Genomic DNA, 22,179 nt, shown 5'->3' on the forward strand with positions numbered 1-22,179 from the left:
CTTAGTTATAATTGTTAGTTTAATTCTTAGTTTTAAACAACCTCAAATTGTTATTCGTCTTAGCATTGAATAATAACCATACATTGTTGCTTAAGTGCATAAATTATAAAGTTAACCTAAACCAGTTTCTGTGGGAACGAATCTGATTTATATCTTATACTACTTGTGAACGCGTATACTTGCGTGTAATTTTAGCGCGTGTTTAGCGACTAACAAGTTTTTAACGCCGCTGCCGGGGACTCGTTGTTAATTTTTAGTTTATGTGTTTTCCATCAGTGGTCGTTAAAGTTCATTGACTCGGACATTGTTACTTATCTGTTTCCTTGTCTTATTTCAGGTACTCTAGCGAGGGTGTATGCATACGCGTTCGCGGTCTCGTAAGAGAACTCTGGATAAAGCCGATGAAGAAGTTGTGGTGGTTCAAAGGGAAGTTTTTGAAGAAGAAAAGAAGGTAGAAGAAGAAGAGAAAGTAGAGGAACCAGTTTTAGTAGTGATGGGAGATAAAGCAGAAAATCCTAAGGCTTTGATGGACTATTCTCAGCCTAAGTCCAATGACATTCAGTCAAGCATCATCAGGCCAGACATCAGGGCTAACACTTTTGAGATCAAGTCAAGCACGATTCAGATGGTACAGAACTCAGTTCAGTTTTGGGGTTCTCCTACTGAAGACCCCAATATGCACATTAGGGATTTCATCGAGATCTGCGACACTTTCAAGTTCAATGATGTGACTGAAGATGCTATCAAGCTGTGACTCTTCCCATTCTCTCTAAGGGATAAAGCTAAGTGTTGGTTACATTCTCTACCAGCAGGGTATATCACCACTTGGGAAAATCTTGCTCAAAAGTTTCTCACTAAATTCTTCCATATGGCGAAGACTGCTGCAATCAGGAATGCTCTTACTCAGTTTGCTCAGCAAACTGGAGAATCTCTATGTGAGGCTTGGGATCGATATAAGGAGATGCTAAGGAAGTTCCCACACCATGGCATGCCTGATTGGATGATTATAAACTATTTCTATAATGGACTGGGTGCTACTTCTAGACCCATGCTCGATGCAGCATTAAGAGGAGCCTTGTGGGCTAAGAGCTATGATGAAGCTTATAAATTGATTGAACTGAGGGCTGCTAATGATACCAGAATCCTTCCCAGAGACTGACTCAGGGAAAAGTAGCCAGAATTCTGGAGTTGGATGCAGCAACTTCTATAGCTGCCCAACTTAAGGCTTTGACGATGAAGGTGGACACTTTGGCTAGTTCTGGAGTTAATCAAATCGCTAATGTCTGTGAGATTTGTGTTGGTGCCCATGAGACTGATCAGTGTGCAATTTCTAGTGAATCAGCTCAGTTCGTGAGCAACTTTCAGCGTTCGCAGCAACCTGTTCCAGCCACTTATCATCCCAACAACCGCAAGCATCCTAATTTCAGTTGGAGCAATGCTCAAAATGCGGTTCAACAGGCTTATCAGCGGTATCCAGCTAAGCAGTACAAACCCCTTGGTTTTAAGCAACCGTAATATGCACCAAGGAAGTAACTCCAGCTGCAACAAGCTAATGAAAAATCTGAATTAGAGGACTTGAAGCTTATGTGCAAGAGCCAAGATGTTTCTATCAAGACCTTAGAAAATCAAATTGGGCAAATTGCCAATGCCTTGCTAAATCATCAGCCCGGTACACTACCTAGTGCCACTGAAGTGCCAGGAAAGAGGGAAGCTAAGGAGCAGGTAAAGGCAATCACTTTGAGATCTGGAAAGGTTGCGAATCCCGAACAAACTCAAGTGTCGACTGAAGAAGCTGAGGCTGAAAAAGAAGTAGAGCAGCAGGAATCAGAAGTGGAACCAAGGAAGACTACTGTTGATCACACTCCTCCTGAGGGTAATACAGGGGAGAAACCGATCTATCCTCCACCGCCTTTTCATAAGCGGTTGCAGAAGAAAACGCTGGACAAGCAATTTGAGAAATTTTTGGAGGTGTTCAAGAAAATTCTGTTAGGCACAAAGCATGCGCTAAATAATTCACGCAAGTATACGCGTTCGCAAGTAATATAGAATGATTTCTAGTTCGTTCTCATATAAACTCTGATTAACTATATCTAATTAACACTTACTTACCAATGTATGATTATTCTTCAATGTCAAGACAATAACAATTAAGGTTGATTAACTAATACTAACTACGAGAATTAAACACTTAATTTAACAGTATTAAACACACATGAGATCATAATTTCATTACTACTTCATTCAATAGTCATTGTTATTACCCTTAGCATGTAATGGTGATGATATTAATTGAACAACACGAAACTGATAGACGCCAACTTTCGTTGTACGAATACCATTCTACCAAGAATCCACAATTAAGATAGAAGTTGAATAGGCATCAATTATGTTGAGACCCTATATGTCTACAGAATTTGACAACATAACAATTTAAGTGCAAGTTATTTATTATGATTACACAGGGCAAGTAAAACGGTTAGAGTTACCCACTAATTATGCATACAATACATGAACCTATGCTAGCATGGCAAGTTCTAATCTCGAGATTCACTGTCGCTTCACAAGAGATTAACAGGCTATCTTACATGTTCGCGACGCACATAAGACGAATAAGTACAACCTATACTAGATATCATACAATCATCACATACCAAGGTATTAAACAATTAACTAAAGAAATTCATAGTATATCCTCTATGATCCCATGATTACTATTAGCCCATAATAGAACTCATCGTCACCATGGGTTCATATGAAAACACGATAAAAACACAACGATATAAACTAATAAAAATACTTAATAAATAATGAAGTACGTCACAAGATTATTAAGGTTCAAAGCATAAATAAAACTAGCATCCACTGTTACAACGAATTAAAAGAATTACAAGATAAATGTATGCTTCCCCTTCTTCGTTGTTGCATGCTAAAACGGTCTTCTTGATCTTCTTGCCTTCTCTCCCGATTACTTGTTGTCGAAAACGTCTTCCAAGATTGTTTATACAATAGCCCAAAAGAACCAGCGCTAACAGAAGCCCGATAGAACTCGAATTCTAAAAATCAGATTCTGAAAATCCGCACCCAGGCGGCCGCCTCCTCCTTCCAGGCGGGCACCTGCTACCAGGCGGGCGCCTGCAACCCTTCTGGAAAAATTATTATTTTGCTTCTATTTTTGCTGAATTCTTCGCACATCAACCCGGGACTGGTTCCAAACACTTCCTTAAGCTTATTTTGATGAAATCCACCCATCTAAGCTAGTTTTACCCTGAAATGCAAAAATACTAGAAAAACGTGTCAAATACATGAAATACTCAAGTTCAAGACACCAATTCAAGCCGTTATGAGATGCTCTAAGTGGTATAAAATGCCACTTATCACACCCCCAAACTTGAATCGATGCTTGTCCTCAAGCAGCACAGACTCAAACTCAGAATAAAACATGCGTGAATGTAAACTATATGAATGCAACGATCCCCATCGCGATGACTAAACCAACCAACACATGAAATATCAACAAATGCAATTAGGCGACTAAAGATCAATCAAATCACACAAGCTATCATACAACTAGAAACGTGGTGTGTGCGAATGCTTAACAGATATGCTTCGAAACTAGATCAATTACCATAACTTGATTATCCTCAAGGCAATCACAAGCTTATACGAAGAATATATTCTAGACACAAAATGACTTATAACACGTCAAGATTATTGGAGTTTATTACGGAACCATGCTTTTATTCAACACATAAAACAAATGCTTATTTGATCGTGCAATGAATGAGGTCCACAAAAGACTTATGCAATGGTACCATTTAGCGAGCGTTGGGTTAGTGGATCCCAGACTATAAAAGCCTTAGGTCACTAGGCACAAAGTCCCTTAAGAACTTAATAACTCGAATACCAAAGAGCTCACTCGTGATCAATTGTGCATTAAACCATATTTTTTTCTTTTTTTCTATTTTTTCTATATTTTCGCTCCATCTTGCTCAACCTTAGACTACTCGTATACAATACGAGCTGGCTACTATCCATTTGACGCCTAGCCACAACTAACAATGAATTCCAATTTTTTTCCAATTTTTATTTTTTCATGTCTTTTATCATTAAGAGCCTATTATACATTCTAAGCATAAACAATAGATTAATCTCAAAAACCATCAAACCATGACAACAATTTAGTCCTTAAGCATACTCTAAGACCTAGTGAAATTACAAGTGTTTGTAGCATGCATGCCAACCTAACAGGATTCAACATCACTCTAACGCTATCACTACACTCGCATCAATATCACATATTAATCAGTAAAGCAACACAAAGGGATCATGGTATATGCATGAGCTATATGACATGATAATTAAAGATATAAAATAAAATAAAAATAAAATAAAATAAACTATATAAAAAAAATTATATGGAAAAAATATGCAACTATATGAACTAAACTATCATACAAATGCAACTACATGACACACATACAAATATGTTCCTTAACTACCACCCCAAACTTAAAATCTTCACTGTCCCCAGTGAAGGTAATAGAAAGGAACACAGGGTATACCTACTCAGAAGAATCATCATCATCATCACCCTTAGAGTGTGGAGTGTCAGGAAGGCGGATAAGCAGAATCTTCACCATAAACGGGCCACTGGATGTCAGCTCCAAGACCTTTAAATGTAGTCCCAAGTGCTTGGGTGAGCTCCTGTGCAAACCTACTCTGCGACTCATACATCACATCCATCCTCCAGAAAAGCCTCCTGTACTGGACATCAGCCAATCCCGAACCATCTCCTCCCTGGGCTCTCGAAGGACCTGCCTCTTCCCGAGCCTGACTGGGCCTAGTCATGGTAGCACTAGCTGCTGGAACTCCTCCCGAGAGGTGATATCCCAAACCATGTGACTCGGGCTCTCCACCCGTCCATTCCTACATCGCATTCAACGTCGATGAATCAATAGGAGCGGCCGACATCTGCTCATAAGACGACCACTGGACTCCACATGCCTTACAAAGCTTCGTGATAATAGAGGCATACGGGATAGAGTACTGCGACTTCCCCCTCAAAAACTTCAAAGTCCCTTGGTAGATATACTGACTAAGGTCCACATAATATTCCTCATTCAATTATTCCCCATAACAACCTAGCCCTCTATACTGTAATCTCATGTACATGCACAGACGGAAGAATATTAGCACACATAAATTCATTCCAAGCATGAGCATACATGTTCATCGCCACAGCAGGGAAATTACGATACTCGTTGGTTCCCCTTTTGGACTTCCATACTGTGTCTGGCCGACAGAGAGTAGCAATAATCAAGTCCATATCAAAGTCCTCAGGGGACTTTTCATTCCAATTCTTCTCCTGCGGTTTCCTCTATCGCTGCCCAATAACACGGCGAATCGCCTTGGGCTGATAATTAACAGTAAGCCCACGAACAACTGAAAACCCATTCTTGTCGGCCTTGGCGTTCGCATAGAACTCGCGAACGATACTCATCGGAACCGCCTCAGATGACTCACAGAATGTAATCCATCCCTTTTCAGCAATCATCGGTAACAAATCACCATTGCTCCCTGATGGCAAGAACCCCCTCTCCCTCATAATAGGCTTAGTTAGAAGCTTGGTGTAGTCTTTTTCAGCAGCCCCATCTAACAATCGGGGCCTCACATCAGTATTCCTCGGAGAATCAGCAGTCGGAATGGTGATGCTACTCCCTACAGTTCGTGATCTCTTTGGGGCCATGGAAACTGAAAATAAGGGTTAGAGAGTTGTGTTTGGTGCATAGGAGAGATTTTGTATAGTTGAAAGTATATGGGATGTGTATGGAGAGGTTGTATGTATATATATAGTAAGATTAGGGGTTGAATTTGATTAGGAGTGGGTATTGTGGCTAATATTGGGGAAGAAATCGTGGGTTAATGGGGATTGTGGGCTGTGGTATTTGTTTTTTTGTTTTTCTGTTTTTTATAGGCTGAAAACTGTTTTTTTTCAAAAATCAGGTCCGCAGGCGGTCGCCTGGCACCAGCAGGCGGTCGCCTGCTCGCGCGCGGCTTCCTGGTCCTAGTAGGCGGGCGCCTACAAGGTCTTTGGAAAAAAAATCAGCCAACATTTTTCTGATTTTTTTGGGTTTTTGGATAAAGTACTAAATTCTAAGGGTTCCTATGGTCTCATATCTTGGGTTGCCTCCCAAGAAGCGCTTCTTTTACGTCATTAGCTTGACGTAGAGTAATGCGATCAAGTTATCAATAGAACGACACTAACCACTTCACGGTTTGCCGTATCCCCATAATAGTGCTTCAATCTCTGACCATTTACTTTGAATGCTTGGCCCGAATCGTTCTTAAAAATCTCCACCGCTCAATGTGGAAACACAGTTTTGACGATAACTTCCTGTCATGGCACGAATGACTTAGGCGATAGCTTCCTGTCATGCCACCTTTTTACCTTTTCCTTGTATATTTTGTTGTTTTCGTACGCTTGAAGTCAAAATTATCAAGTTCATTTAACTGAAGCATTCGCTTCTTCCCAGCTCCATTTAGATCAAGGTTTAATTTCTTCAATGCCCAATAAGCCTTATGCTCAAGCTCTGCAGGTAAATGACATCCCTTACCGTAGACAAGTTATAAGCCCAAATAGCTTCATCGAGCTTCAAAGACCAATCTTTCCTTGACGGACAAATGAATTTCTCTAGAATGCGCTTGATCTCTCTATTAGACACTCCAGCTTGACCATTAGTTTACGGATGATAAGCAGTAGCAATTCAATGATTCACATTGTAGCTTTGTATCATAGAAGTGAACTTACGATTACAAAAATGCGACCCTCCATCATTTATGATAACTCGTGGTGTTCCAAACCTTGTGAATATCTGCTTATGAAGAAAATTCAACACTACCTTTATATCATTAGTCGGTAGAGCTTTGACTTCTACCAATTTCGAGACATAATCGACTGCCAGCAAGATGTACTGATGATTGCAGGACGAGATAAATGGTCCCATGAAATCGATTCCCCAAACATCGAAGACCTCAACTTCAAGCATCACATTTAATGGCATCTCATCCTTTTTATAAGATTCCCAACTCTTTGGCAACGATCACACCTTAAAACGAACTGATGTGCATCCTTAAACAACGTAGGCCAGAAAAACCCTGCTTAAAGAATACGAGCTGCTATCTTTTCACCACCATAATGTCCACCATAAACTGTGGAATGACAGTCTCGTAATATCCCCTCCGTGTCACAGAATGGGATATATCTCCTGATGATCTGGTCAGCTCCGTGTCTAAACAAATATGGTTCATCCCACAAGTACCACTTCACCTCATGCAGAAACTTCTTCTTTTGAGCCGCATTCATATTAGGAGGCATTATATTGCTAACAAGATAGTTCATTATGTCTGCAAACCATGGCTCTTCCTCTTGAATTGCGAACAACTGCTCATCCGAAAAAGATTCGTTGATCAATGTCTTATCATGTGAAGTAGAATTGGGATACTCCAATCTAGAGAGATGGTCAGCTACTTGATTTTCAGTACCTTTTCGACCCTTGATTTCTAACTCGAATTTATGTAGCAAGAGAACCGAACGAATAAGTCTAGGCTTCAAATCCTTCTTTGAGACCAGATAGCGGATGGCAGCGTGATCAGTGAACACTGTCACCTTTGTCCCAAGTAGATAAGATCGAAATTTTTCGAAACCAAAAACTATAGCCAAGAGCTCCTTCTCAGTAGTGGTGTAGTTCAGTTGGGCTCCATTTAGCGTCTTACTAGCATAGTAGACCACATGAAAGCTATTAGACTTTCGCTTCCCAAGAACTGCTCCCAATGCATAATCACTTGCATCACACATCATCTCAAAAGGTTCTCTCAGATCAGGTGCCATAATAACTGGTGCGATGATTGAACTCTTCTTGAGAGTCTCGAATGCTGCCAAGCATTCATCATCAAATTTGAAAGGCACATCTTTCTCGAGCAAGTTGCACAATGGCTTAGATATCTTAGAGAAGTCCTTGATGAAACACCGATAAAAACCCGTATGACCAAGAAAGCTACGGATTCCTTTCACAGAAATAGGTGGAGGAAGATTTTCAATGACGCCCACCTTGGCTTTATCCACCTCAAGACCTTTACTGGAGACCTTATGCCCAAGAATGATGCCTTGCTGCACCCTGAAGTGAAATTTTTCCCAATTGAGCACTAGATTGGTTTCCACACACCATTTGAGCACCAAACGGAGATTATTCAAGCATTCATCATACTAATATCCAAAGACGGAGAAGTCGTCCATGAACACTTCGACATTATTTCCAATCATATCAGAGAATATAGCCATCATGCATCTCTGAAAAGTGGCAGGTGCACCACATAAGCCAAAAGAAACTCTGCGAAAAGCAAACTTGCCAAATGTACAAGTGAAAGTAGTCTTCTCTTGATCTTCTGGTGCAATGCAAATCTGATTGTAGCCCGAATAACCATCTAGAAGACAATAATACTCATGACCAGCCAACCTGTCAAGCATCTGATCAATAAATGGAAGAGGGAAGTGATCCTTCCTCGTGGCTTTATTCAACTTTCTGTAGTCCATGCATACCCTCCATCATGTGACTGTTCGAGTGTGAATGAGCTCGTTCTTGTTATTTGCTACCACTGTAATACCTCCTTACTTAGGTACACATTGCACGAGGCTCACCCAAGAACTGTCAGAAATAGGATATATGATTCCTGCATCCAGCCACTTTAGAATTTCTTTCTTCACCACTTCTTTCATGATAGGATTAAGCCTTCATTGTTGCTCAACAGTTGGCTTGATACCTTCCTCTAGCAGAATTTTATGCATGCAGTACGAAGGGGTGATCCCTTTTTATATCTACTATAGTCCATCCGATGGCTGATTTTAATTCTCTCAGAATCCTCAAGAGCTTGTCCTCGTCACTATCTGAAAGGTCAGATGCAATAATAACAGGCAAAGTAGATGCATCACCTAAAAAAACATACCTCAAGTGTTCAGGCAGTGGTTTAAGCTCCAAAGTAGGTGTTTCCTCAATAGATGGTTTGAGCTTTCCCTCAGCATTCTTGATATCAGTATTTCCCAGAGATTCAAATGGCATGTCTAGCTTTCGTTTCTAAGGAGAAGCATTTAGATATTGTAACTGCTCATTGCCTTCCTCATCATCACTGTCAAATTCCCCCAATAAGGCTTTTTCTAAGGCATCAGACCTTAGCACATGATCAAGTTCTGAAGTAACTACAGAATCAATCAAATCCACCTTGAAGCACTCCTCAACTTCCGTAGGGAATTTCATCGCATTGAACACATTGAATGTCATATCTTGATCCTGTACCCTCATAGTGAGTTCACCTTTTTGCACATCTATCAAGGTACGGCCTGTAGCCAAGAAAGGTCTTCCAAAAATTATGGAAATCTTCTTATCTTCCTCGAAATCTAGAATGACAAAATCTGTAGGAAAGATGAGCTTGTCCACTTTTACTAGCATGTCCTCCACGATGCCTCGTGGGTATGTAATCGAACGATCAGCCAATTGCAGAGACATGTAGGTGGGCTTCGGATCAGGCAAATTCAGCTTTTTGAAGATAGACAACGGCATCAGATTGATGCTTGCTCTCAAATCACAAAGGCACTTGTCAAATGACAACTTGCCAATGGTGCAAGGAATGGTGAAGCTACATGGATCCTTAAGCTTTGGAGGTAACTTTTACGGCAGCACGGCACTGCACTCTTCCGTCAGAGCAACGGTATCAAGATCATCCAGTTTCACCTTCCTTAAAAGAATACCTTTCATGAATTTTGCATAACTAGGCATTTGCTCCAGAGCCTCAGGGAAAGGTATGTTAATGTGAAGTTTCTTGAACACCTCCAGAAACTTACCAAATTACTTGTCCAGCTTTTATTTTTGTAATCGCTTAGGAAAAGGTGGTGGAGGAGAGAGTTGTTTCTCCCCTGTATTACCCTCAAGCAGAGTGTGTTCAACAGTAGTCTTCCTTGGTTCCCCCTCTTTCTCCTTTTGTATTCCTTCTTCATCAACAACTTCAACTTCTCCATCTTTTGGTTTTTAGCATCAGCAAATTTTCCAGACCTTAAGGTGACAGCTTTGACTTGCTCTTTAGCTTCCTTCCTGCCTGGCACTTCAGTATCACTGGGAAGTGTGCCAGGTTGACGATTGAGCAAGGCATTGGCTATTTGTCCAATTTGATTTTCCAAGGTCTTGATAGAAACAGCCTGACTTTTGCACAACAACTTTAACTCCTCAAAATCATCACTAAAAAATGGAGCAGCAACTCCTTGTTGAGAATATGATTGCTTTTGTGCAAATTGCTGAGGTTGCTGGAATCCAGGTGGATTAAACTGTTTACTTGCAGCTTGCTGATATGGTTGCTGAACAACATTTTGATTATTACCCCAGCTGAAATTGGGATGATTCCTATTATTAGGATGATAAGTAGCGGGCACAGGCTGCTGCGGTCTCTGAAAATTGTTCACATACTGAACAGATTCATTAACAAGAGAACACTGATCCGTAGCATGAGAGCCTGCACAAAGCTCACAGACACTAGCTATTTGATTTACTCCATAGTTAGCTAAAGAATCGACCTTCATAGACAGCGCCTGAAGCTGCGCTGCAATAGCTGTAGTTGCATCAACTTCTAGAATACCTGCTACCTTCCCATGTATCATCCTTTGAGTATGGTTTTGATACTCGTTTGCAGCCATAGTTTGAATGAGATTATAGGCCTCAGTATAGCTTTTGGCCCACAAGGCGCCTCCAGAAGCTGCATCGAGCATGGGTCGAGATTGGGCCCCCAAACCATTGTAGAAACCAGTGATCACCATCCAGTCAGGCATACCATGATATGGACACTTTCTCAACATCTCCTTGTAGCGCTCCCAAGCTTTGCACATAGATTTTCCTTGTTGCTGCGTAAACTAAGTAAGAGCACTCCTCATAGCTGCAGTCTTGGCCATTGGATAGAACTTCACCAGAAACTTTTGCGCAAGATATTCCCAAGTAGTGATGGACCCAGATGGTAAAGAATGTGACCAGTCCTTAGCCTTGTCCCTCAGAGAGAATGGGAAAAGCCTTAGCTTGATAGCCTCATCAATAACACCATTATATTTGAAAGTACTACAGATCTCGACAAAATTCCTGATATGCATGTTGGTATCTTCAGTTGCAGCACCTCCGAAAGAAACAGAATTCTGCACCATCTGAATAGTGCCCGGCTTGATTTAAAAAGTCTTGGCCTGAATAGCCGGATGAATGATGCTTGACTGAATGTCATCAATTTTAGGCCGAGAAAAGTCCATAAGAGCTGGATCCGCTTGAACTATACGATCACCCATTGTTTCAGGTTCTTTCTTTTCACTCTCTTTATCCGAATCTTCAAAAACTATCTTCTCCGGAAAGTCAAGAGTTGTATCTGTCTCCTCAGCTTTATCCAAATTCCTCTTGCGAGTGCGAGAACGTGTTTGCATAAACGCTCGCTAGAGTACCTGAAACACAACTGGAAGTAGTAAGTAACAAGTCTTAATCAATGAATTCTAATGACCACTGATGGCAAGTACATAAACTAAACAAATTAACACCGAGTCCCCGCCAGCGGCGCCAAAAACTTGTTAGGCACAAAGCATGCGCTAAATAATTCACGCGAGTATACACGTTCACAAGTAATATAGAATGATTTCTAGTTCATTCCCACAGAGACTCTAATTAATTATATCTAATTAACACTTACTCACCAATGTATGATTATTCTTCAATGTTAAGACAATAACTATTAAGGTTGATTAACTAATATTAACTACGAGAATTAAACACTTAATTTAACAGTATCAAACATACATGAGATCATAATTTCATTACTACTTCATTTAATAGTCATTGTTATTACCCTTAACATGTAATGGTGATGATATTAATCGAACAACACGAAACTGATAGACGTCAACTTTCGTTGTACGAATACCATTCTACCAAGCATCCACAATTAAGATAGAAGTTGAATAGGCATCAATTATGTTGAGACCCTATATGTCTACAGAATTTGACAACATAACGATTTAAGTGCAATTTATCCATTATGATTACACAGGGCAAGTAAAACGGTTAGAGTTACCCACTAATCATGCATACAATACATGAACCTATGCTAGCATGGCAAGTTCTAAATCTCAAGATTCATTGTCGCTTCACAAGAGATTAACATGCTATCTTACATGTTCGTGATGCACATAAGAATAATAAGCACAACCTATACTAGATATCATACAATCATCACATACCAAGGTATTAAACAATTAACTAAGGAAATTCATAGTAAATCCGCTATGATCCCATGACTATGATTAGCCCATAATAGAACTCATCATCACCATGGGTTCATATGAAAACATGATAAAAACACAACGATATAAACTAATAAAAATACTTAATAAATGTAATAACCCCAATTTTTGGAATTTTTGAAACCCTGATAAATAGTAACTTTTGTTGATAATGCTGATTAAGAAAACTTTTCATGCCACACTATGTAGGAGTTCTTTTATTGATATTCTGAGATCTTATTAGTAATCTATATGGTATATAAGTGTATGCAAAGATTGTCAGAATCTGAATTCGAACACTTTAATTTTTCCCGAAAATCCGCCAGATACCAAAAGAATTGAGTATAAGGTAACATGATTAAAAGGATTTAAATTCAAGGATTATAAGAGAGGATCATAAAAGAAATATAAAATATTGTGAAAGGTTAGGGGAACCCAAGTAATAAGATCCCGGATATGATCCCTCAAACAACGAACGAGAACGAGAGTTAAGCGAACCGTAAAACAAACAAACGACCAAGGGACAAGCACATACAAGTAGAATGGGAAGGAAGCTTCCAAGAGAAGATAAAATAAGTGGTTAAAAGAGAAGGTGACATCATTAAACCATAAGGGAAAGACATGTGGCTTGGAGGTGAGGTCATCCAAGTGATGTCATCACTTTATCAAAGCAATCTCCACCAAGTATTCATTTCACAAACACCAAAATCAAAAGCAACCAAAAAAACACATTTTCTTCTTCCCCCATCTATTTGCTCTCGGCCTTTTGAAGAAAAACAAGAAGAAAAAATTTCCAAACCCAAGCTCCACTCAATCATAATTCAAGAGGTTTGTTTCCTTGGATTCTATATTTCATAACTAAGAAGAGCAGGTAGTTTGAGTGCTTGAATCCAAGGTTTGCTAGCTCAAATAAATCATTTTAGTTTAGGTGAATAGTAACTTTCAAGAACAAATTTTTGATTCTTGATTTTATTTGTAAGGTCAAGGTAGCTTAAGCATAGATCAAGGCTTCCATGGGCATTCCCAGGATCTTTCATTGATTAAAAGCTTTAAGGAAGGTATAAAACTTCAAACCCTAGCTTTACTTTTGAGTATTAGGAATGGTTTTGATTGTTATAGTAAATGAGAAGCATGATGCTTGTGTGTTTAAAGTTTGGAGTGGTTTAAAACTTGGTAATCGCGTAAACATAGCCGTCGTAATGCCTATTTTATTCAATTTCTAGTTCTTAGTGTTCAGAACAGGAAACTCAACAACCAATCTGTAAAATTTCCATAATTAGCTAGAGTGTGTCAGAAGCTTCGTTTTGATATGTGATTCGCTTGGTTCCGATGTACGGTTTAGGAGAAACGACCGTTTTAAGTAACGGCATTTCGCGAACGAACCTTTACCCCTTGCTTTACTTTGAGACCTTGTTTAAGGCCCTTAAAAGACTAATTGGATTACGAAACAATTATGTAAGGTTGGTTAGGCAGTTGGTAGAGTATTCGCGAAAAAGTCGCCTTAAAATTCTTAACAGTTAATTTATTAAAATTAGTGGAGCCGAGGGTACGCAAGCGATTAACGTAAATCGTTAAGTGTATAAGCGACCGTAAGCGACCGTTAGGGTATGAGTGAGTTTTGACTAGTTTCTTAAGCGACCATGGTATAATTCTGGATTATGTTGTTGTTCATAGGTTGCCGGACCCAGTCTAAGCTTAAGTCTATCCCGGAACACTCAGGTAAGTTTTCTACCCGTATAACTGTTGTTGTGATGTATATATGTATGTGCATTATCTTGAGATAAGTGCATGATTGTTATTAGCAAATCTTGCGATATATTGGAGCATGTTAATATGATATATATGCATGCCTATTTCGTAATTGTAATAACCCCAAATTTTGCAAATTTTTGAAACCCTTATGAATAGTGATTTTGTAGATTATGCTGAATGAGAAAACTTTTCATGCCACACTATGTAGGGGTTCTGGTATGGATATTCTGAGATTTTATTAGTACTTTATATGGGATATAAGTGTATGTAAAGATCGTCAGAATCCAAATTCCGAACACTTTCATTTTTCCCGGAAATCCACTAGATACGAAAAGAATTGAGTATAAGGTAACAGGATAAAAAGGATTTAAATTAAAGGATTATAAGAGAGGATCATAAAAGGAATACAATATATTAAGAAAGGTTAAGGGAACCTAAGTAATAAGATCCCGGGTATGATCCCTCAAACGATAAACGAAAACGAAAGTTAAGCGAACCGTATAATAGATCAGCAGTCATTAGGCAAACAATTAGGAAGTTAATCAAAGGGATTAGAGAGGATGATGTCACCCAACCAATGAGAAGAGGACAAGGAGGGGAGGATGACATCATGAGGATGACCTAAGCATGACATAAGGGAAGGAGGTGTGGTTGATTAATAACCACACAAATTTCATGGTTAAAAAGGTAATTTACCAAAATCAAAAGCTAGTAACCAAGCAAACAACTCACAAAACACAAAGATATTTCATTTCTTCATGAAGCTCTCGGCTTCTTTCTTAATAAAATGAAGATCCAAGCTCCACCACTTACTATTTAGCAAGGTATTTATCTAAGCTTCCCCATGGATAGTTACATACTTCCTATAAGTTTAAGCTTCTAATTCCAAGCCAATCTTTTTCTATAAATCATGGAAGAAGATGGTGAATAGTGTTTTTCAAGAACTAAAATTTGTGTTCTTGAAGTTTTGTTTAGATTAAGCTTGGATAAGGACTTTAAGGGTGATTCCAAGCCATTCTCTTGATTCTCCACTCTCCAAGGAAGGTATAAACTCCAAACCCTAGCTTTAGTTTTGAGTAATTAGGAATGAATATGTTTGATATAGTATATGTGAAGCATGATGCTTATTTGTTTAAAGTTTGGTTGAGTTTGTAGAGATTAGTTGGTTTGGTGGTATTTTTAGAGTTGTAAATCTTGATAATTAGTTAAAGAACCTAAGTAAAGCTTTTAGTTCATGTGGGGAATAAGTATAAATTGTTAATGTTGAGTGTTGGGGCTGTTATGATGTAGTTTGGATGGAGTTTTGATTGGGTTGTGAATTGGGGTTGAATTGTGGTGGATTTGGAATGGTATAAATTTGGGAAATCGCGTAAACATAGCCGTCGTAATGCCCGATTTACCGTAGACTGTTTTTTTGTTCTTAACATCAGAACCCTTGAACTCACTGCTAGGTTTTGACCATTTCCATGTTTATATAGTTCATGTTATGAGCTTCGTTTTGATATGTGGTTCGTTTGATTCCGATGAACGGTTTAGAAGAAACGGCCGTTTTAAGTAACGACGTTTCGCGAACGAACCCTTACCCCTCGCCTTACTTTGAAACATAGGTTAAAGACCTTAAAGGACTAATTAAAGTATGAAACATTTATGTAAGGTGTAATAGGCAGTTGGTAAGACACTCGCGAAAGAATCGCCTTAAAACTCGTAATGGTTAAATTATTAAAAATGGTGGAGCCGAAGGTACTCGAGTGACTTAAGAGAATCAGTAAGCGCAAAACGAGCGTTAGATTCTGAGTTGGTTAGAGTATAGATTTACAAGTGACTTTGGTTTAATTCCAACTTACTTGTTGCTTATAGGTTACCAGACTCGTCCCGAGCCATTCGTAAACCCCAGTCGCTCAGGCAAGTTTTCTATCCGTTATACTGTTGTTGTGATGTATACACTTGTATATGCATTATCTTGTAATAGATGCATGATGGTTATATTAGCAAATTCTTGCGATATATTGTAGCATGTGATATGGTACATATGCATGCCTGTTTCGTATTCTTGCCATATATATCTGTTGGTTCAGTTGATAATACCTATGCTAGAGAATAGCGGTAATTTGCATATACCCTTAGTATAGGGACCCAAAGGTGAAAACATTTTCTAAAACCGGGAGTCGAGAATCCCGAGTAGATTTTATATGTATATATATTTATATATATATATATGGTTATAGTTTTTTAAAACTATTAATCGAATAAGGTTTATTCGATAACTTTATTTTATTAATGAATATTATCTTGAATATTCATTCGAGTACTTATGACTCCTTTATATTATTTATTGAATATTACTTGGATATTCATTTGAGGATGTATGACTCCTTTATTTTATTTAATGAATATTATTTATAATATTCATTCGAGGTATTATGACTCCGCTTATTATTTATTAATATTCTTTATTTTATTAAAGAATAATGTTCGATAATCAAACTTACTTTTGATATTCAAATAAAGATATTACTTTTGTATAAATATATCTTTGATTATTTATTATTCATTTCAAGTATAAGTTTTAAAACTTCTACTTCAATTATTTTTATAAAGATTATTCTTTATGGGAATATTATTTAAATAATAATATTCAGATATTTTCTAATATATTGGGACTGATTTATTTTGTTAAATCAACATCACTCCAAACATTCTTAAAAATGTTTTGCGAGTCTTCAAAATGATTTTTAAAAGTTAGAGCGGATCCCAAAACTCATTTTTATATTTAAGATCCTCCTTTCGAAGGGGATTTAAATACTCGCTCAAAACCTGAGGGATCCGGCTCTGTGGTGTGTTTTATATTCGCAACAAGGTTGCTGTTTTGATAAATGAATTGATTACTTACCCAACACTCGGGAAGTAAAATTCTTGGAACAAGTTAATCCATTAACAGGCATCGCCTGAGAAATATCGGTGAGTTCTCCTTTCCAACTAGATACGACTTCTTGGTGGAGCCGTATCAACAAGTTTCTACTTGGGGCAAGGGGGAACGAGCTTTACGTTTCAGAGTCATGGATTTCATCTGAACTAGGAGTGGCGTAAGTGGTCGAGTGGCGCCGGCCCAGCCTTATTATATTGGCCCAAATGGCCTGGAAGTTCCGCTAAGGCGGTCCATTTCTTAGGAGTTCAGTGTTCGGTTGACAAGTAAATCTGACAGGTTCTCCTCTACATGTAGAAAATGGTGGGGTTGCACTACTACGACTGATCATAGTAAGTGGTCTTCCTGGCGCGGCAAACTCCCGTAATGAGTTCATCATCCAATTGGATATTTCTGCAACACTACCCAGAGCACTTCGATAGAAAGGCTACGGTTGGGCGATTGTTGAGTGTTGGCAGGGTCAAGTTTTCAAAATGAGGTTTGCATCAAATGAAGTATCTCGTAACTTTATTTTATTTTGATGATATTTTAAAGATTTAATCTATTCAAATCTGGTCTTGTAGTCTCATCTATGTGATGAACTTTGGAAACTAATTATAACTTGAATGGTGGTAGTTCAAGTAGTATTTGGAAAAGATATAAGTATATTGGAGTATTTTGTAACTTCATCTTTTAAACTTATATCTAGTAAATGATTATCTTATGCATGACAAAGATTTTCAGAAAAACGTTGAGACAAGGTTAGATATATGAGATCACCTTGCAACGATATTTTTATACAGTTATACACTGGAACTCTGTGTGTATTAGGCATGGAAGAGGACTTCCAATATTTTGAAAAGTATATATGTATATATATACTGAATATTTTGCGACTTCATCGCATTAAGATATCAACTTGGTTCATTTCTTTTGACCAAGACTTTCATGAGTACTATGAGAAGGCTCATATATTGTTAATCATTATACATAATATTTTGGTGGGCTTGCTGCTCACCCTTGCTTTCTTCTTTCATCACACAACATCAGATAGACAAGATGAACAAGACCAAGCTCCCGATTCGCGAGTGGATAGGAAACGTTCCGCAGTTTCCTATAGGCGTTGATGTCGTTATAGCTAAGCTATGAGCTACCAATAGGCTAGGCTTTCAACTTTTGATGTACCAGATTTATGTATATTTATGAATTGTAATAATGACAAAGAAAATGTAAATTTATTCAGAAAACCTTTTAAGGTGTATTGGCAGATAATTGTGGAATAAAATGACTTGTGATTATTTTTGGATATTCATCTCTGAGACTATAACTTGTGGTGTGTGTGTTTATTGTGGGGTCACAGTACAGAGTAGTTGATTATTTATTAAGATTGGGTGTTATTAAGGGAAATGGAACTCGTGACAACCCGGATCCCCGACCCCGGATTTGGGGGTGTTACAGTAATCTTGATATTCTATTGTCAATTCAAATGCTTATAAACTGCATAATACCTATGCTAGAGATAAGCAGTAGTTGCGTATACCCTTAGTATAGGGAACCCAAAGGTGAACATTTATCTAAACCGGGAGTCGGTGTTCCCGAGTATAGTATATATATTTATATATATATATATATATATTTATATATATATATATAGTTTTCTATAACTACTAATCGGATAAGGTATATTTGATAGTTTTGAATAATAATCAAACTTATTTTCGATTATTCAAATAAAGATCGTACTTTCGTATAAGTATATCTTTTGTTATTTATTATTCATTTCAAGTATGATTTTTAAAACTTCTACTTCAAATATATTTATAAAGATTATCCTTATGGGAATATTATTTAAATAATAATATTCAGATATTTCCTAATATATCGGGATTGATTTATTTTATTAAATCATCATTACTCCAAACATTCTTTAAAATGTTTTTAAGTCTTCAAAATGATATTAAAATTTAGAGAGGATCCCAAAACTCGTTTTCAAATTTAAGATCTTCCTTTCGAAGGGGATTTAAATACTCGCTTAAAAATCTGAGGGATCCGGCTCTGTAGTGTATTTTATGTTCGCACGAGGTTGCTGTTTTGATAATAGAATTTGATTACTTTCCCAACGTGTGAGAAGTAAGTCCAACTAATTGAGTCGGCATAAGCGACAGGCCGGGGTACGGTCTTTCAAAGTGTAAGTGGCTGGGTGGCGGTCCATCAACGCGTAAGAGGCCGGATGGCGGTCCAGTACAAGGTCCTAATGCGGCCAGGGTGATGACCGGTGGGGGATTCATCCATCTACTAGTAGAAAAGGTTACTTATTGGTATCTTTTCCTGATCAGCAAGATATCAGGTTTATGCCAAAATTCTCTTCTTTCCAAATTCATTGGATATGACAACTCTGTTTATACTTGTCATGACAGAGGTTTTCAGGGAATGTATGAGATATATATATATAGGTGTATATGTATATATATCGGGACTTAATGAAGTATCTCGTAACTTCATCTCTTATGAATGATATTTCAAAGATTGAATTTATTCAAGTCTTATCTTGTAGTCTCATCTATGTGATGAACTTTTGAAACTGATTATACCTTGAACGGTGGTAGTTCAAGTAGTATTCGGAAAAGATATAAGTATATTGAAGTATCTTGTAACTTCATCTTTTCAACTTATATCTGGTTAATGATTGTCTTATGCATGACAAAGATTTTCAGAAAAATGTTGAGACAAGGTTAGATATATGAGTTCACCTTGCAACGATATTTTATACAGTTCTAAACTGAAACCCTGTGTATATTATGCATGGAAAAGAATTTCCAAGTTTTTGAAAAGTATATATACATATATACTGATTATTTTACGACTTGGTCGCGTTAAGATATCAAACTTGGCTCATATCTGCTTGACCAAGACTTTCATGAGTACTATGGGAATGCTCATATATTATTAATCATTATACATATTATTTTGGTGGGCTTGTTGCTCACCTTTGCTTTCTTCTTTCATCACACAATAACAGATAGACAAGATGAACAGGACCAAGCTCCCAATTCGTGAGCAGATAGGAAACGTTCCGCAGTTTCCTGTAGGCGTTGATGTCGTTGTAGCTGAGGTAGGAACTACCAATAGACTAGACTTTCAACTTTTGATGTACCAGACTTATGTATATTTATGAATTGTAATAATGGCAAAGAATATGTACACTTATTCAGAAACCATTTTTAAGGTGTAATGGTTTATAATTGTGGAATAAAATGACTTGTGTTATTTTTGGATATTCATCTCTGAGACTATAACTTGTGGTGTGTGTGTATATTGTGGGGTCACAGTACGCAGTAGTTGGTTGATTATTAAGATTAAGTATTATTAAAGGAAATGGAATTCATGACAACCCGGATCCCCGACCCCGGATTTGGGGGTGTTACAGAAATGGTATCAGAGCAAAGCGTTATAAACCTCAGAGATGATGTGACGTTAAAATAATAAGTTCACTAAGATAATAAGAACTCTTTCCAAGTTCATAGTCGGACTAGCTAACGTAGTATTGACAGTTAAAACCCTTATGGGAACCCTTATAAATATCGTGATAGAAGCGTAGTTCATTATCGTATATGGTAGCGGGACTCCGAACCCTGAGGTTGAGGAGAAACAACACGATGATGTTTTATTACTTATTGGAGATCAGATTGTGGATCAGATAGAACGTCCTAACGCGGGATCGGATGATGTTAATATTGAGGATGTAGCGGTTGAGGATGTTGTTCTCGAAGGGATTGTTGCTGAGAAGGATCCCATGGAGGATCCTGATAAGAATGAATAAAGGACCACTGAGGAATTGATGACCATGGTTAGGGCGACTACCAGAGGTAGGATTGGCCGGTCACTACAGGAGGTTCGTTCAAAGTTTGTAAAGATAGTAGCCCCTTTAATGCGGCTTACTAATAAGACTAAGAAGTTCGAATGGACAGAGAAATGTGAGAACAGCTTTTAAGAACTGAAGCAAAAATTGGTGACGGCCCCTATGTTGGTGTTGCCAGATGGAAAAGGAAATTTGTGATGTGTAGTGATGCTTCGCATAAGGAATTAGGGTGCTTCTTATACAACACAGCAAGGTAATCGCGTACGCGTCAAGACAATTAAGGGAATATAAAATTCGATATCCCCACCCATGAGCTTGGGCTCGTGGCAATAGTTTTGCCCTAAAGATTGGAGGCACTACTTGTATGAAGAGAAGTGAGAGATTTACATAAGCCATAAGTGCTCTAGTACATTTTCACGCATAAATAGCTCAACATGTGCCAGAGGAGGTGGTTAGAGCTAATCAAGGATTATGATTAAGAGATTCTTTATCATCCAGGGAAAGCCAATATGGTGGCTAACGCCTTTAGTAGAAAGGAGAGACTGAAAACGATAGTGTCTTTGGGAGAGTTGATAAGAGATTTTGAGAAAATAGAAATAGAAATGAAGGTAACTGGAGCCGGTACCGAAAAGCTTTTTGAGATCGCAATGCGGCCTGAATTATTGGAAAATATCAAATTATGCTAGGAAAAAGTGATGAATGAAGGCAGAGAGTCAATGACTAGAGAAAAGATTAATACCAAAAAAGATGATAAGGGAATAATGAGGTGTTCCTATAGAATCTGGGTTCCAAATGTTCAAGAGCTTAAAGATGAGATCTTAGATGAAAGCCCTAGTCGAGTAAGGAAAGGAGACCCGAGACGGTACTCCTATACGGTAATTCATGGACCTGTCTAAACAGAACTTAGACTATTGTCCCCAACAACCACCCTGAGGAAACAATGTGGTGGCAAATTCTTTCATGACCTTTAAGTCGCTAAGCTCTCAGAGTTCCAAGGAACTAGATGACCTAGCCGAGGCAAGAGCCTGGCTAAAGGAAATATAGGAATGATTTTATATTCTAAATGATTGATGAAGCGCAAAAGACTATTTTTGTCACTTACCTTCCTAAGAGAGAGGCCACCCGCTGGTGAAAGGCGAAGAAAGGCACAGAGCCAGATGTTATAATAAACTGATTAAAGTTCAGTCAATTGTTTTCGGGAAAGTACTTCCCAAGGTTATGGAGGTAGTGTAAAAGCTTTAGAGCTAGAATAAAGGCGGACGAGTATGATGAATTATGAATCTAAGTTGTAAAAGTTGTCAAGATTCGTTCTGATGACAC

The 22,179-nt window shown here is 38.1% G+C and overlaps 1 non-coding gene across 1 annotated transcript; it reads right to left on the reverse strand.

The window, feature by feature from the left end:
• Positions 1 to 883: 883 nt before the first annotated feature.
• LOC141663287 (small nucleolar RNA R71) lies at positions 884 to 990 on the reverse strand. The gene has a single exon (XR_012551364.1). It is a non-coding gene; the product is annotated as a small nucleolar RNA R71 (small nucleolar RNA).
• Positions 991 to 22,179: the final 21,189 nt, after the last annotated feature.

This window comes from Apium graveolens, chromosome 5 (genome assembly GCF_009905375.1).
Source record: "Apium graveolens cultivar Ventura chromosome 5, ASM990537v1, whole genome shotgun sequence".
Lineage (NCBI taxonomy): Eukaryota > Viridiplantae > Streptophyta > Magnoliopsida > Apiales > Apiaceae > Apium > Apium graveolens.